Source organism: Xyrauchen texanus, chromosome 5 (genome assembly GCF_025860055.1).
Source record: "Xyrauchen texanus isolate HMW12.3.18 chromosome 5, RBS_HiC_50CHRs, whole genome shotgun sequence".
In the NCBI taxonomy this organism is placed as follows: domain Eukaryota; kingdom Metazoa; phylum Chordata; class Actinopteri; order Cypriniformes; family Catostomidae; genus Xyrauchen; species Xyrauchen texanus.
In genome coordinates, this window is record NC_068280.1 from 4046336 (window position 1) to 4059425 (window position 13090).

Genomic DNA, 13090 nt, shown 5'->3' on the forward strand with positions numbered 1-13090 from the left:
ATATTCTGGTTAATAATAAATAATCCCTTCTTCAATGTAATAATGTTCAGCATTTTAGAATTTTGACTCTAGATATAGAATCATAGAATCTCATTGATATTGTTACATTTACGTCTTTCATCCACATTGAAAAACAATGACGTTAGGAAATGGAAAACTGCATTTTCAACCGAAAACATATTAGCAAGTGAGTAAAGATTTATTTATATAGCACCTTTTAAAAACAGTGTTTACAAAGTGCTTTACAGAGAAGATATAATTGTCCATATGCCTTCACACAAACAAAATTATACAAAAAGAAAAACATATACATACGGAAATTGATATAAAAGAACAGGAAAATAAAATCCTCAAGGGAAGGCCCTAGTGAACAGGTGTGTTTTGAGATATTTAGAAAAAATTTCAAATGTTAATAATACAGATTCTAATAATAAAATTAAGAATATTCAAATTAAAAGCACAAATCTATAACCGTGCTTGTGTCTTTTCCAATTTCGGTGAGAGCGCTAATTTTAAGTGGAATTTTCGTGCCAGCACAAAGCACAAATGGGCATGGGTGGTAGTATTTGCGCTACTCTGGCTGTATTGTATGTAAACGAAGTGGCGAAAAGCACAATTTGCTATTTTCCTTATAATTTGGTTGTCGTTTAATGTCCTTGACGCTCGCTGTTGAAGCCCTTTTTTGAAACCAAAAAAATTATGAAATTTGTGTTAAACTTTCTAGAAGTCATGGTTTATTTTTAAATTATTATTATAATTATTATGATTATTATCATTATTTTATTGTTATGTTTATATGTATTATTATTCTCGCATGTTTACAATTGTATTCATATTTTCATTTTGACTAGTAATTTTCCACCGGTTGTCATAGAGTGATAAAGTAAAATATTTGGACTAGTATGTTTTTATTTTTTTATTTTTTTGACCACTTCGTTATTTTGATTATATTTTCATTTTTGTCTTAAGTATAATATGAATTTTAAAATATTTTTTGGTTTAATTCGTTTTTTCAATACATATATAAAACATTTTTTTTATCCAAATCGACTGGAAGAAGTGAAGTAGAAGCGATTAGCACCATGTGCGCGATTTCGCCAAACCCACTTGCGCTTAATACTTACTTGCACGAAAATACCAAAACCTAAATGGTCATGCCCATTGACTTGTGCTTATGACTTAAGGCATTGAGTTGCGCTTATCGCTTGCGCTCTTAAAATATGGCCCGATATCTGTATTTAAAGGTGACTGACTCAAACATTTTATGATAAGCCCCTTAAAGTCAACATGAAATGACACTTGCAACCCATTTTACTGTTACTTAACTGTGAGAGAATGGCACTGGCAACGTCAAGGTCATGGGTTCGATTACCAAGGAACACATGGTATTACAGTTTGATAAAAGATTATGGCTATGTCCATACTAATACTATTTTGTTTGATTTTTGCTAAGGTTACGCCTCTCATCCATACTGGAATGCCGTTTTCCTCCACTGAAAATGGAGACTTCCGAAAACGCTCTTCATGACCGCATACTTTGAAAAACAATGACATTAGGAAGCTGAAAACTACGTTTTTAAACTTATATGTATTTGTGTGGACGTGGCCTTTGAAGACAAGAACAATTCATCTGGATTAATTTGTACCAGTGATTGGTGCACAGACCACAAACGTGTATTAAAAAGCTAATAGTATTAATTTAGGTTTCAGATTACTAGCTTTTAAAAGAATAAAGCACCCTATCATCTGCAATATGTTTCCAAATACCTCTCAGAATCACATGACCCATTTGCATTAGCCATTTGGCACATCTGGCACCGTAACAGATCTGAGACAGTTGTTGAAGTATTTCCAAGACCTCTAAGTGCAAGGGATGGCCTTTCCCTTCTGAAAACCAATAAAGCTTCTAGTTACATTATGATCAATTTACCATAACTCCCTAGAGCATGCACAAGAAAAGAAATCTGGAATACGATTTGGAACTTTTTTGGTTTTCATTGACTTTAAATGTTTTGATCTTTTTAAGTCATTCTTAGAAGTTTCATTTTAAGTCGTGTTTTCATATATGGACCATGTGTTGGAAACCACACTGAAATGTCAAACAACTACAAAGGCCAGATTTCTGTCACTTTCTGTAGATTTTATGAGGTTTGCTTCCAAATAGGAGATGTCACTAATTAAACAAAGTGATGGCGTGTTGGAAAATACATTCCTATGTTGGGTGCAGTTGCAACCCATACCTCTACAATTAAACAAGAAACTGATCACAAGCGAACGCCAACATCCATTCTTATTATAGATCTTCTTATAGATAAAATGCTAGTGTTTTTACATTGTATTACATCTATGCTACATTTTTGTTTGTGTTCACCTTTAAAATACCTTATGAATGTTTTGTTTGGGGCGGGTGTGGCTCAGGTGGTAGAGCGGATCAGCCGATAATCGCAGGGTTGGCGGTTTGATTCCCGGCCCACACGACTCCATATGCCGAAGTGTCCTTGGGCGAGGCACTGAACCCCAAGTTACTCCCACTGGCAGGCTAGTGCCTTGCACAGCAGCTCTGCCGCCATTGGTGTATGAGTGTGTGTGTGTGTGTGTGAATGGGTGATTGGGACACAGTGTAAAGCTCTTTGGTAACCTCTAAGGTTAATAAAAAGGCGCTATGTAAGTGCAGACCAATTACCACTTTGTAGGTATATGACTCACTTTAAAGCATAAAAAAGGACCCAAAAGTATTATAAAAGTAGTCCATGCGACTCATGCCTCATATTCCAAGTCTTCTGAAGCCAAACAATAAGGCTTGCAATGCCTTTTTCATGCATCGATTATCGGAAGATATGCCTGATGATTAACGGTACACACTGATGAGCCAAATCATTATGCCCTCCAGCCTAATATGCTGTTGGTCCTCCGTGTGCCATCAAAACTGTGCCGACCCATCAAGGCATGGACTCTACAAGACTGCTGAACTTGTTCTGTGATATCTGGCACCAAGACATTAGCAGCAGATCCTTCAAGTCCTGTAAGTTGCAAATATAGAGCCATCGTGGATTGGACTTGTTGGTCCAGCACATCCCCCAGATGCTCAGTCAGAACTAGATCTGAGGAATTTGAAGGCCAGGGAAACAACTTGAACGCTTCATCATGTTCCCCAAACCATTCCCAAACAATGTGTGCAGTGTGGCAGGGTGCATCATCCTGCTGAAAGAGCCACTGCCATCAGGTAATACCAGTGCCATGAAGCGGTGTACCTGGTCTGCAATGATGTTTAGACAGGTGGCACGTGTCAAATTGACAGCCACATGAATGGCCGGACCCAGGGTTTCCCAGCTGAACATTTCCCAGAGCATCACACTCCCTCCACTGGCTAGCTGTCTTCCCAAAGTGCATCCTGCTGCCATCACTTCCCCAGGTAAATGGCCTTCAACGTAATGTAAAAGAAAATGGCACTCAAACAATTATTTTCTATGAAAGTACGTACTCACATAGCATGGGCTTGCCATCTCCGGAGGTTGTTAAAAATTCTGCAGTGCCATGGAGCTCTATTCGCATAGTTTTCCATTAAATCTGACCCTAATCATTATCAAAAGGTATAGATTATTTACTCAAGTCATTACTTGATTATATTGTGTATTTGCATCTTTCATAGAGCCTACACAATGTATTTTCAGGTACAAGTATGTTGTTTTGTGGTTTGACAGCTTGAATAAAAGACCTATTCAATGCTACATTCAGGGAAATTGAATAATAAGTTGACATTTCTAATCAACAGTTTGCACAGTTATACCAGTTTTATACACTAACCTGCAAACTCATCAACATCAATTTGTTAATTCTTGAAGTGCAAAAACCCTCGTAACTTTGGACTGCCATCGGCTTGTAATGTGGGTTGCCTTGTCCACACTCCGACCGGCTTCAGTAACTGTAATGTCGCCCCCTTGTGGTGTCCTAAAGCAATAATGCCAGACTACATTGGATGGATTGCAACTGGCAGTAAACTGTAAGCACACAAAGTAGGCTTCTAATTTAAATGTTGGCCGATGTTTATATATTGATGCCTCACAAATGTAACGATAAAATAACATGCCGATCAATAATCTATATATAGATATAATCTAACAATAGGTTTTGGTGAGAAACAACCCAACATGAAAGGCATTTACATAATTAATAATCTAGCTATGCGAGACTATTCTGCAAATGCTTTTCCATTACCAATTGAACAATGACGGAAAAGGAATTAAACTGAACCTATACAAGTGGACGCCAGTAGAGACTCAAAGCAGACATGCTGTCCAGTGTTTCTGTTGCAAATTCACTGTTGATGTGAAGTGACCCAAAACAAGGGGTGAAGAAGCTTCTGTATGCTCTCTGTGACCCCTGACCTTATATCAAAACCCTCTTTTGCCTGAAAGTCATGACATAGCTGATAACAGGAGACAGACAGGCGGTCTCATCGTAATCATTATAAACCGAGGAGGCAGGACAATGTGTGTTCAGGAGGTTTCTGTGGTCATGAGTGAGTAGTTCATTTCCCTAAAGACGCAGAATTCCCTGTACTGTGGTCACTCTGTGTGTGTTTCCTGAATTAAACAGTGGTACCTCTCGCTGGCCAGCTGTATCTTATCTGTCTGCCCGTTAACCCCACATCCCTCTCTCTGCACCCCACACCTCACACAAACTACATCCACTAGAGCAGTGCTTCTCAACTGGTGGGTCGCGGACAGTAGGGAAAGAATGCAATGGTTCTCCTTACATTAAAACATTCTTCTGCAGCTGTCCAAGCAAACATTCTGGGCACATTTAATAATAATCTAATGTTCGGTGCTTATAATGTGCAAAGCAATATTTTCGCTGTGTGGTTGTCATGCGAGTGTGGCACAAACAATCCCAGAAGCACTCATACCAAGGATCTGCTTTGCTCTATAATCTACTGTGTCTCTGGAGCACGCTCGCCAACCGGACTTTCCTCGATTACGCGCCGCAGACCACAAAACTGATCCGACCCATTTGAATTCTTAGTGATCGTTTAAAAAGCACTGATTCAAATTACTGGTTTTAATGCAAATATGAAGGAACCCAAAATACTTGTGAGAGAACGCAAAACTATTTCAGAAAATAAATGATTGCCCGGCCCTTTAAGGGGCTCCATACAAGTAATGTGTTTCAATGCACAATCATCAAAGAGCAGCTAGTCACTATGTACAGGATACAGGTAAAGAACAGATACCACTAAGATTTGGCTTGAAGCACAATGAAGCGCTACATTAAATGCTCAATGGTTTAGAAACTCGACGACTTCAAACAAAACCTGATTAGCATGTCACCTCTGTTCTCCTAAGCAAATAGATGGGTGCTGTGAATTCTCAACTCTGATCTGTCAGTTGTATGGCTGTTGTATGGTTGGGTTGCACTCATGAATATCTGTTTGTGTGTGAGCTGGTCAGACAGGTCTCAGGTTTTAGTTCCCCCAAAAATGAAAATTCAGTCATTGTTTACTCACCCATGTTGCACACATATGTGACTTTCCCTGCTAAAAAGACCAGCTAAACCAGCTTGAAATTCCCACTGTCAGTGAACATTTTCACTAAATAATACATTCGATTTCGGGTTTGTTTCTCACCAAACCTCATCGTATGCTTTCATAACACTTGCGAGTCTCGTGGAATCATTTATTAGACTTCTGAATGATACTTTTGCATTCTTTTGGAGCTTGAAGATGTGGTCAAAATAAACTGCCACTGTATGACATCACTGAGCACAACATTTATTCACAATTTCTCCCTTTGTGTTAAGAAAAAGAAAGAAAGTCATATGGGATTATAACAACACAGGGGTGCGTAAACAATGACTGGATTTTCAGTTTGGATGAACTGCTCCTTTAATATCCCCAAAATGTAAAATAAATTCAATGTGAAAAAAAAAACAAAAAAACTGCCAGTAATTTGTTTTAAATAAAATACTGTGTTTTACTGTATCTAGGTGAGGTGATTTTTGTCAACACAAATCAATTTACTATATATGGGAGATTCTCACAAAAAATCTCACAAGTGTCCTGGTTTACTGCAAATTGAAAATAATAAAATAAATGATATGTTGCCTATAGAAAATGAAGAAATACTTTAGGGCCATAAAAAATTTTATTTTATTTTTACATAATTTAATTTAGTTTTTATAACACATTTCTCATAACTACAACGCAAAGAAGACGTTATTTATACATTAAAGTAGTTCTCACTTGGTGCAGCCATTCAATTAAATAAATTACAATAATTCTACAACAGTGTCTTGTTTACTGTAATGTTCAAAATAATTACTGTGTTATGGTAATGAGACCGCATTTGTTGCAAAATGTGGATTGACACAAAAATTATTTTGACTTGCCCCTCCTTATATAAAAAAAAAAGATGCAAACATTTAGGTTACAGTGAAACATTTATAATGGAAATAAATGGGGCCAATTTGTCTTTTTGCAAATTTTATGTTTAAAGACATTTATTTTTTAAAGCCTGTAATTTTATAAAAGCATTTACATGAATTATTCTGTTAAAACTCGTGTATTATTTGAGCTGTGAAGTTTTACAGTCGTTTTAGGGGTTTAAGGTTTGTTGAAATTACATCGTCATGGCAACAAAGTTGTAAAATTGGCTATAACTTTACACAGAAAAGGTTAGTGTGGCTTTATCACACTAAAAGCATATTTTTTTATGTCTTATGGATATACTTTTGAAACAGTGAGTATTTTAACGTTTACTGATTGGCTCCATTGACTTCCATTGTAAGTACCCCAGATTTTTCTTTTTTAATTAAAAGAAGGGACGAGTCAAAATAATTTTTTGTGGTAATCAATATTATAATTTACAAAATACATATATTTGTGTGTGTGTGTGTGTGTGCGTACGTGCGTGCATGCGTGTGTGTGTGTGTGAGAGTGTGTGAGTGAGTGTGTGTGTGTGTGTGTGTGTGTGTGTGTGTGTGTGTGTGTGAGAGTGTGTGAGTGTGTGTGTGTGTGTGTGTGTGTGTGTGTGTGTGTGTGTATTTGTGTGTGTGTGTGTATGTGTGTGTTTGTGTGTGTGTATATGTGTGTGTGTGTTTGTATGTATGTGTGTGTTTGTGTGTGTGCGTTTGTGTGTGTATGTGTGTGTGTGTGTTTTTGTGTGTGTATGTGTGTGTTTGTGTGTGTGAATGTGTATGTGTGTGTGTATGTTTCTGTATGTGTGTGTTTGTGTATGTGTGTTTGTGTGTGTGTGTGTATGTTTGTGTGTGTGTGTTTGTTTGTGTGTTTGTGAGTGTAGGTGTGTGTTTGTGTGTGTGTATGTGTGTGTGTGTGTGTGTGTGTATGTGTGTGTTTGTGTACGTGTATGTATGTGTGTGTGTTTCTGTGTGTGTGTGTTTGTGTGTGTATGTGTGTGTATGTGTGTGTGTATGTGTGTTTGTTTGTGTGTGTGTGTGTGTATGTGTGTGTGTTTGTGTATGTGTGTGTTTCTGTGTGTGTGTTTGTGTGTGTGTGTATATGTGTGTGTGTGTGTGTGTGTGTGTGTATGTGTGTGTGTGTGTAAGCATGCATGATGGATAGATGAAAACAGCAAGACCAAAAGTCACATTTAAATGTTTATGATTTTGAAGTGAGGTATAAGGTGATTGTCTTGATACCTTTTAAGAATATGCCCTGCTAATATTTACCGCAAATCACACACACACACACACACACACACACACACACACACACACACACACACACACACACACACACACACACACACACACACACACACACACACACACACACACACACACACACAAACACACACATACACACACACACAAACACATACACACACAAACACACACACAAACACACACACACACACACACACACACACACACACACACACACACACACAACACACACACACACATACACACACACAAACACACACACACACACACACACTGTTCCTGGAGGCTCCCCAACATTACACATTTTGGATATCTCTGTAATCTCTAACCTGATTCAACTCATCAGCTCATTAATGGAGACTCCAAGAGCTGAGTTGGGCGTGTCAGAAAAGGGAGCTATATGAAATGTGCAGTGCTGCGGGGCCTCAAGGAACAGGATTGAGAACCACTGAATTTGATCTGTCACACTACATCGCAGTACAAGTACCTCAATGCATATACATGAAGACAAACTGTTATGATGTGATACATTCTGTGCCACACATTTATAATGTGCACCAGCCATTTAATATCAGAACACACACTCATGCAAACATTCATTCGCCAGTGCAGAGTACAGAAATCATTTAAATTGTGCTGTCAGGGTTTTAGTGGTCTTCAACGTGGCTGGTCAGAAGAGATGCATTGCTCTGGTCAGAAGAGATGGAGCTACTGGGTCAATACTGAGCTGAAGGAACAGGTAATAATATATTGATGGTTTTTATGCGAGATCGGACGGTGTGTGTTGATGTGTGTGGTGTCAGTGTGTGTTTTTTGCAGAAAATGAAGAACTAAAGGATACAAATAAGAGCAATAGAGTGTAATTGCAACATTAAATGTCCTCGCACACACACCATCATGCATTTCCATCTTCCTGTTTTACTGTTATAAAATCAATGCATTGATTGAGACAGACTTGTGATTCCTCTATTTCAAACTCAAAGATTGCTGTTTCTTAATAAAACAAAACAAAAGCAAAAAAAACTGTGAAAATTATTTTCTGAATTTTTTTTTGTATTTTGTCTTGTTCTCCAGTAACTTTTTGCCAACAGGTAAGAATAATAAACTTAATTCAAAGGAAACAAATTTATAATATATATATATATATATATAAACATTTACTCAAATTTTGTTTGATTTATCAAAAAACAAGACTTATTGTGACATTTTGCTTTGCAAGTAAATGTATTTAAATGTACTGGGGAAAAATAAATAAAATTATGGAGTACATTTAAAAAAAGTAAAATTTATTTTGAATATATATATATATATATATATATATATATATATATATATAAATTAGGGCTGTCAATGGATTACATTTTTTTATCTCATTAATTACATGGTGTCCCGATTAATTAACCGCGATTAATCGCATTTATAATCGCATATACAAATATTTGCTGAGAAAGCCCCTCATATAACAATAATTCAATATATAATGATTATACATATTTATATCAATATATAATTGTACATAGTTATCTTTAAATATTTAAAAATTATATATATAATAAAAAATATATAGTTGAATCTTTAAACACATCTTGAGATCCCTTAGATCGCATTTGCGCTCCTTCAAGAGTTTTGAACGCAAGAATGTAACTCATGTTTGTGTTGTTGCTACTGAAGTGTTTCTTCACTGTATAAACTGTGTGTTGCTCATACAGCTAAAATTTCACTTACTGCCCTCTGGAGTAAACAAGTGGTACTACAAGCTTGCATTTCTCCCAAAATCTTCCTTATTATGGTTCGGGGGCATTGCGATTAATTGCGCTAATATGTTTTTACGCGTTAACGCGTTAAATCGACACATATATATATATATATTTTTTTTTTTTTTTTTTAAAGACATTTCTATATGTTTTAAGTACGGTATGGGACCCTCTGAAGTACAAAAGATGTGAGTTTCCAGAAAGTTTAGAATAGACTTGTTTCCAGGTATGTAGAATCAATTAAATCAGTTCAAATAGTCAATTCCTCAGTGAAATCTTACCATAAAAAGTGAAATATAAAGTATACTCACTGAGCACTTTATTAGGTACACCTGTACACCTACTTATTTATGCGATTATCTAATCAGCCAATCGTGTGGCAGCAGTGCAGTGCATAAAATCATGCAGATACGGGTCAGGAGCTTCAGTTAATGTTCACATCAACCATCAGAATGGGGAAAAAGTGATCTCAGTGATTTGGACAGTGGCATGATTGTTGGTGCCAGTGGCATGATTGTTGGTGTCAGACGGGCTGGTTTGAGTATTTCTGGAATTTTCACACACAACAGTCTCTAGAATTTTCTCAGAATGGTCCCAAAAACAAAAAACATCCAGTGAGCGGCAGTTCTGCGGACGGAAACGCCTTGTTGATGAGAGAGGTCAATGGAGAATGGCCAGACTGGACAAAGTCTACGATAACTCAGATAACCACTCTGTACAATTGATCGTTTCATGACCTCGAGCAGAATTAAGATCCGACTCCCAACGCCTCAGAATCAAAGAGTCAATTCTTTCTGGAATCAACTTCCAGCCCTTGCCATACCTTCATTAACCCCATGGGTCCACAAAACCATCTGAAATCCCTTGATCACACTTAAAGCAGAAGTGTGTAATTTAAGCGCATCAACGAATTTGCTAAAATGCCTGTTTTCTAACATGTTTCCCAAACTATCGCCCTGCTTTCCATTGGTCAGCCACAGTGTTCAATTGTTTTTAGAAATCAACCAACAAATGGCTTACTTACAGTGAAAAAAATAACACACTTTAGCACAAAGACTATATATAAAAAATGTCCCGCAGGTCATACTAACCTAAAATTACCCCAATATTATGATGGTCTTTAGTTTCATTAACCGGGGGTCAAACTAGAGGTGAACCTTTGGGAAGCTCATCCTCAGTTAGTAAAGGAGGTCATATGTGACATTGACTTATTGAACAGTAATATGCATATCTGGCCATTTATGGCCCTTCATTTCTCTGAGAGAGGGGAATAGAAGGTGTGTTGTTAAAAATGTACTTTTTCAAGGTTTCAGACAAGTAAACAATCAGTACCTGGAAAAGCTTAATGTCAAGCCCTGGTTTCTTGAGGCTGCTGGATAACATTCAATATTTGTTCCAAACCCAAACCAAACCCAAACCACTGCATGATTATTACATAATATTTTATTACTATTCATCATTGACTTATGGTGATTATACCCATATGTTACAGGATAGTGTGTATAAGAAACCTTGAAGTAATTTATATAGTTAAAAGCTGTTTACTGTGGTCATGAAAGACACTGAACTGATCAATGTATCAGTTCAAATTTCAGTTAATGTAAACTAGTTTGGCATTTTAACCCATGTACACAGATCACAGCGGGACAAAGACTCACAGTTGAAGATCTGATAAAGGTTCCTCTAACTGTGCACTTGGAGAAATGCAACTCCTAAACACATATGGAAAAACAGTTTGTGGCGGGGCAGAGGGCGGGGCCGGGTCGTGATTCTACACACCCGGTCCCTTATCAGGCTAATCAAGCCTCCGAGAGGGATAAAGGCCGACTGCGGAGGGAGAGAGATCCTTTACGGACATGTCCATCATGTGTGTGTGTGTGTTTGTCTGTTGTTTAAGTTTCTCATGAAACTATTATTTATGTCGTCAAGCCGGTTCTCGCCTCCTCCTTTCCATTGAACTACGTTACACTGGTGCCGATATCCGGGAAGGAGGAGGGATGCCCGTCGCGGAGTCCTCGACACTGCTGTCCACCCGGGGGAGCGCCTCTGCCATCTGCCGGGGGAGGGAGTAGCCAGAACCGCCCGGACGTGGTGAATGGACCCCTACCAGCCACTAAATGAGGCGGAGTTAAGAGAGAACCGCCGATCACGAGCAGGGAGCGCCTGGTGCGGGAGAACCACTGCCAGGGGCGGGGGAGACCCATCCTGTTCCCTGAGAACGCGGCGAGGCGTTCCGTCCGGCAGATAAGGTGCGGCTGTCGTCCACTAGAGGGTGGAGGAGTGGTTGAGGACCAAGCTATGGTGTATCAGAGAACCGGCGAGTACGCTTTTTTTTGTTTTTTGTTTTTCTCTTTCTCCCACTGCCGCTCCACGTTGGCCTTTTACCTCTCTTTTAAATTTTACAGTGGTTTTTTTGTTGGGGGTACTGCACTGTTACAGGAAGTACCCCCTATTCTAATCATTATTGTTTCCCACCCCCTGTCCCCTCCCAGATTCAGGAAGGCGGGGATGACCTGCTGGCAGACGGGCATGCCCTCCCCCAGGGACGGGAGAGAACGAGGGGGGAATGTGACAGGGCGGGGCCGGGTCGGGATTCTACACACCCGACCACTTATCAGGCTAATCAAGCCTCTAAGAGGGATAAAGGCCGACTGGATGGTGGTGCGAGTGAGAGAGAACATTTATGGGCAGCTGTCTGACACCTTTGTGTGTTTGTGTCTTTTTGTTTAAATTCTTTATTAAAAATACTATTTATATTGTCAAGCCGGTTCTCACCTCCTCCTTTCCAATAACACCTTTACAATTGTGTTTAGCAGCGTGGCGTTTCGTGAAAAATCGCTCAAATTTAAAAAAAAATGGCATATCGGATGAAACTAGAGACTCTAATCTTTTGACTCAAACAGGTTTCAATGTAAACATTTATAAGGTTTCTTACCAGATGTAGTTTTGTTGGTGTCTCTCCCAAAGACAATCTCCGCTGTGATCGGCGCCATGTTGTTTTGTCACATGATTCTGCATGTGTATGAGGGGTAGCACGAGGTTATGTAGTTTAGTTCATATTTATAACATTATTTTAGTGTCACATGTTTTACCCTGATGATGTTTGGTGTTTGTGTGAGTGACACTGTGCACATGTATAATTAATAATTGTGTGGCCTTTTGGAGATACTTTGGTGATTAAAATACATTTAAAATGAAAAGCAGACTTTTATAGTCCCAGAAGGTTAGTATATCAAGTTTATATCATATTTAATAATATAAACAGTAGTGATCCATAAAATATACAAGCGTCAAAATTACATCCAGTAAAGCTTGAAACATGGACATTGTATTTTTTTAGCGTACATTTCTGGCAACCACATCTGCCAATATTTTACCATAAAATTACTGAACATTTTGAGGTTTCCTCGTGTGATCCAGAGTGGTGTGAGCTGCTCCACTCGCCCAGAATTATGCATCTCCTACTTGGCAGCTCAGGTAAATAATGTTCAATGCAAAATAACTGTGATGATTTTTCTTTTGAAGTAAAGAGATGACTTTTGATGTGGATAAGAGTGATTTTGGATTGGAATACTGGGAATTAAAGGGGTGGACTTAAATGAAACACTAACCTACTACTTACTGTATACTGCCTACTGTTGTTTAAATATTGTTTT